Source organism: Myotis myotis, unplaced genomic scaffold (assembly GCF_014108235.1).
Source record: "Myotis myotis isolate mMyoMyo1 unplaced genomic scaffold, mMyoMyo1.p scaffold_m19_p_8, whole genome shotgun sequence".
Lineage (NCBI taxonomy): Eukaryota > Metazoa > Chordata > Mammalia > Chiroptera > Vespertilionidae > Myotis > Myotis myotis.
The window spans coordinates 25,046,717-25,052,306 of record NW_023416390.1 but is presented as its reverse complement, the minus strand read 5'-3'; the positions used below and the strand labels follow the sequence as shown (position 1 = coordinate 25,052,306).

At 55.4% G+C, this 5,590-nt stretch overlaps 1 long non-coding RNA gene across 1 annotated transcript; it reads right to left on the bottom strand.

The window, feature by feature from the left end:
- Positions 1 to 1,638: 1,638 nt before the first annotated feature.
- On the bottom strand, positions 1,639 to 4,780 carry LOC118662018. The gene is made up of 2 exons (XR_004969572.1): positions 4,213 to 4,780; positions 1,639 to 1,892 (listed from the first exon to the last, which is right to left on the bottom strand). It is a non-coding gene; the product is annotated as an uncharacterized LOC118662018 (long non-coding RNA).
- Positions 4,781 to 5,590: the final 810 nt, after the last annotated feature.

The following is a 5,590-nucleotide window of genomic DNA, read 5'->3' as shown; positions in this document are numbered from 1 at the left end:
TAGTCCTAGAATCTATACTAATAAAAGGGTAATATGCAAATTTGTCAGGACGCCCTCACACAATGACTCAACAGCAGGCTGTGTGGGGTGACCAGGCCAGCAGGCAGAGGCAGTTGGGTGACCAGGCTGTGGGGAGGGGGGGCAGTTAGGGGTGATCAGGCAGGCAGGCAGAGACCATTAGAAGCGATCAGGCAGGCAGGCAGGCAGGCAGGCAGGTGAACAGTTAGGAGCCAGCGGTCCCAGATTGTGAGAGGGTGCAGGCTGAGCTGAGGGAACCCCCCCCCCCCCCGCATGCACAAATTTCATGCACCGGGCCACTAGTATAAAATAACTGGAGATGCTGGTTTACCCTAAAAAAACTATGCAAACATAAAAAGTAAATTCCAGCCAAATTCTGGCAATTGTCTCTGACTCCATAAACAGAATGTCTTATTGACAAAAACTGTGCCTGGACCTCTCAAAGATGGTGCCGTGATATCTAAGGAACTAGGAGCTACAGAAGAAATGCCGGTAGATAGTAAATTTGGTAATGCCATCTTTGTTTGCACTAGCTAAGAGTTGGGAGGTATTTCTGCTTTTGGTTTCATTTTTAACAAATCTGTGACTTTGGTGTAGACCTGTGATCTTCAACCAGGGGTAACTTTTGTCTCCAGGAGATACCTTTGGTTGTCACCAGTGGGGAGGGTTGCTACTAACATCAAGAGGGCAGAGGCCAGGGATGTCGCTAAACATCTAACAATGCACAGAACAGCACCTACAACAGTGCCAAATGTAAAAAGCTCAAAATGTAAACAGTGCCAAGTCTGAGAGACCCTGGGGCAGCCCCATTTCAATTGTTCCATTCAATGATGAGAATGAATAACAGAGTGAAACTTGAACATCTTAAACATTTGCCCAAATGCTCGCTATATGCAAATATGTAGACCTTCAGAATTCTTTTTCAGTCCCCATCAGCATCGAGATTATACATGTCCTAGGACAGTGGTCGGCAAACTCATTAGTCAACAGAGCCAAATATCAACAGTACAGCGATTGAAATTTCTTTTGAGAGCCAAATTTTTTAAACTTAAACTATATAGGTAGGTACATTGTTATTAACTTAGAGTACTCCTAAGGCTTAGGAAGAGCCACACTCAAGGGGCCAAAGAGCCGCATGTGGCTCGAGAGCCGCAGTTTGCCGACCACTGTCCTAGGAAATAGGTGGGAAGGACAAAAACTCCAATGCACACTGTTTTGAGTTTCTCTCCCCCCACCCCCTGTTTTCATGTCTCTTCTAAGTACAGAGCTAATCAAAGCTTAAAGTGGAAGAATCCGGTTAAAATGGTGCATAAAATGCACTGTTCCAGGCTGTTACAATCAAGGAGGGAAAGAAAAGGACCAGCACCCAACTTCCTCCACTATAGGTGGCTGTGTGTATAATTCTTCAAGGCCAGACTATGGGCCTTCTTCCAATGTCCCATCATCCTGCCTTCTGCTCATAACAGCCTCCATCACAAAATGATATACTTTAAGAAAAAATTTTAAAAAGCATTTCCCTAAATTACATGTATAAAATTTGAAGCTAGGAAATGAAAAACTAATGGTTGTTAATGAGCTTCACCTAAAGTCCCTCAAATTTTAGACATGTATCACATTCGCTATTCACAAAAAACACATTTATTTTTAAATGTCATAGAAATGTAATAGTCACTTATGATAATTCCTCCTCTTGCCTGTACATTGGTGGTTTCTTTCTTTTCCTCCAGCTGGCTTCCCATTCATTCTTCCGGACATCCTGCTGTCTTCTGTAGAGAACCCAGAGAAAGTGAGAATATTGCCATCTCACGAGGCCCCAGAGCTCCATCCTCTTCCCCTTCCTTGTGGGGCAGGGACCTCATAAGGCGAGGTCCAACCTGGAGAAACAGGGGAGCAGAACTTTCTGGTTAGGAATATCTGAACAGCGCCCCTCAGCTGCTCCTCCAAAACCCACCGCTCCTGTATTCCTACTGAGAGTTCCTTTAAGAAGTGCCGCTGTCTGCTAACATACTCAGAAGCACTTCTGTTCGTTTTAATTAAGACCAGGAAGATCTGTCCCATGTTACTAAAGGAATTTTCAGCTCTCTGCATCTCTGTGTTAAAAACTTTAGCGCCAGGGAGCGGTGAGCGATGCCAGGGGCTAGGTTTCGGCTGGACGTTGAAATTCTGTGAACCTGCTCGACAATATTTCCCCCTCTCGGCCTCTGTAGCCGCCCGTGCACCAACAAAATAACTACCTCCATCCCCTGCGGTCAGCGGCAAGACTTCACCAGACCTGGCTGAGTCTGTGTCTTCCTGCCTTCGTAAGTCTCAGGAAGCAGTATTTCTGGATTTTTTTTAAAAAAAGGTACTGTTCGGCTCCAACATTTCCTCCCTCTGGTGACAGGAAAAAATGCCAGCTCTTCGCTTTCGCCCTGAGGAGGAGGATGCAGGGCTGCTGGGGCTTTGCTAATAAACGCGTAAAGGGTAAATGGCATGGTGATTACTGGCTTTCCCCCTTGCACGGAAAAATGAGATCACGATTTTCACGGACAGGAACTGCCGCCGCCGTGGAGGGAGGCCGCCGCCTCCCCTCCCTGCGCGGGTCCCGAGTGACATCACCGGTGAGCTCTGCTGCTCGGTGGCGAGGACTCAGCCCCGGACCAAGTAGGATAAACCGGGAATAACGGGGATACAGGGGGAGGAGGACTCGGGAAGAGTAGAAGACAAAAGCAAGACCAGGTTTCCCCCCAATGCCCTGAGTGTGGCTTCGAGGGGGAGGGGTGCTGCACGGGCGCCACATCCTTACGTGGCCGCACCCCAAATCCCGTTCCCGCACTGCCCCACCCTCCAGCCGCCCTCAACTCCCAATTCCAGCAAAAACCGATATCCGGAGCGGCGGGGAGAGCTGCCTTGACAGGCCCCAGGGGAATGGCAGAGAGACTTCCGGGCCTGGGAGGACCCAGGCACCCGCATCTGGGGGGAGTGGGGTGAAGGCGGTCGCCGCTGCGCCCCCGCCCGGCCCGGCCAGCGGCGCCTCCCCCACCCGGGGACAGTAGCCAGAGGGGGGCGGCCGAAGCGCCTCCTCCTCCTCGCCGGAGCCGACGCTGCGGCGGAGGGCGAGGAAGGCGCCTCACCTTGCCCCCGATGAGGGGCGGATCATGCCATGGCAGCGCCGGCGAGCGGCAGCGGCAGCGGCGGCGGCGGCGAGCGGAGCTCCACCGGCAGCCCCGGGAGCTCGGCCGGAGCCGGGGGCGCTGCGTCGGGAGCCGGGGACAGCAGGGACGCGGGCAGCCGCAGCGCAGCGGTGACGGTGCCCGGTCTCCCTCCGCTCGAGGACTACGAGTGCAAAATCTGCTACAACTACTTCGACGCGGACCGGCGCGCGCCCAAGCTGCTGGCGTGCCTGCACACCTTCTGCCAGGAGTGCCTGAGCCAGCTGCTGCTCCGCGCCGCCGCCGCCGCCGCCGCGCCCGAGCGCCCGCTGCGCCCGCCGTCCTGGCACGGCCCGCCCGGCGCCATCGCGTGTCCCGTGTGCCGCCACCGCACGCCCCTGCCCGACAGCCGCGTGCACGGCCTGCCCAGCAACACCAAACTCGCCGAGGCCTTCCCGCTGGCCCTGCGCGCCGCGCACGACCCGCTGCCCCAGGACCGCCTCCCGCCGTTGCCCACTCGCCGCCCAGCGCCCGCGGCGGGTCCGCCGCCCGCTCCGGCCCCGGCCCCCGCCCCGCCGCCGCCGCCCAGGGAGGACGCCGCCCGCGAGCCTCGTGCCCGCGCCGGCCTGCGCGCCTCGGGCGCCTACGAAAGCTGCCATAACTGCAAGCGCGCCGCGCTCACCGCGGGCTGCGTGTGCGTCGTCTTCTCCTTCCTCTCCATGGTGGTGCTGCTCTTCACCGGCCTCATCTTCGTCAACCACTACGGCGGTGGCGGCGCCGGGGAACCCCCCGGCGGCGGCGGGGCGCCGGCTGGCGCGGCCCAGGCTGCCGGGTCGCCCTCGCTCGTGGGGCCCATCTGCCTGTCGGTGGCCAGCATTCTGGCACTCTTCTCGGTTGTCGTCACTTGGCTCATCTGCTGGCTCAAGTACCGATCCCCCGAGGGCGCGGCCATGGGCTCGGCTGGGGGCGGCGGCCCGAGGACGCGGGCGGCGGCGGCGGCAGGCGGCGTGCGGGGGAGCGACACATAGTGGGGCAACTTGCCGGGTCTCTCGCCCGCACGCACCTGCAGTCCTGCAAGGCCCGAGAGGAGGGGGCCTTTGGCTCCGTGCGCTCGAGCTTCTCTGGCCTCCCCCCGTGGCCCCCGGACGCGCACCCCCTCGCAGCCCAGCCACTCCGGGGCTTCGGCTTTCCGCCTCTCGGGCTTTCCACGCCCCGCCTCCTCCGCGCTGGGCCGGAGAAATCGAGGAGGCGGGGATGCTCGTGGGGAGTCTATCTCCCCGACTATGCAAGATCAACCTCCTCTCCAGGCACCATCCCCATCCTCTCCAAAGTGCTCTGCCTCCCTTCCCAGAGTCGGAGGATTTGCAGAGAGGTGGAAAGGGGAGTGGGACCCCCGCCGCCCCGCCTGAACGCCGGTTCTCTGGCTGCCGCGACTTCAGTTTCTTTAAGGGTGCAGGTGCGCGCACACGCGGCTGCAGCAGTTGTGAATGCGAATTGTCCGGTGGAAGACGGAATGAGATGCAAACAGAGAAAGGTTTCCCTGCGTTCTGGCGGTCCTGGAAAGCGAGTGAGCCGGAACGCCCAGAGTGGTGTTTACTCCCCGAGGGCACCGCGCGGGCTGGAGCGAGGCGGCCGGGCGCTCCTACAGCCTTCAGCTGTGCGCGCTGCGACAGGTGCACAGCGCGCGTGCGCGCTCCGGGGTGCGGGCGGCCGCGCAGAGCGCTCCAGGCGGAGGATCTTGCTACCCGGGTCCCGCAGAGACCCAAAAGTCTTGGAAACTGGGCTCCTGGAAACTTGTGGTGGTTTTATTCGCGGCGTTACTACCAGGAAGTAATTTCCTCCTCTGTAACTGGACTCAGGGAAATTCAAGAGCCTGTTCTCCATCTCATCTCAAAACTGACTGACTGTTGCCCCCACCTGGAAGATATTGAAAGCTATTCACGCAGAAAATAAACTGCAGGCTTCCCTCGCCCTTTTTCTTAATTTCATTTAAAAATATAATTTATTTAAGAATATATGGATCTAGAAATTTTGTGCGATAAATTTTCAGAAAAGATGTTTGATGAGCAGCAACATTTCTTCCATACCTCCAGTCCAAATACATTTCGGAATTATCAGAAAAAAAGGCGTGTTGGTAACTGATTCCAGATTTTGTACTGTGAAACTACTAATGACTTTCAACTATCTGATCAAATAGAAATAGTGCCCAAAGACTAAACTGACAAGTCTTTCTTCCTTCGATTACAAATGTATATTACACTTAACAGAAAAATATTTTGAATTTAGCTATTTGATATAGGAAATTACTGAAATGTTCACATCCAGTCATATTAAATAAAAAAGAATACATATCTGTCTGATTTTGTAACTAAAAAGATGAATTTCAATGTGTGTTGCAGGTAGATCCAAAGCCTTTTTAAGGTAAAAAAAAAAACAACAAC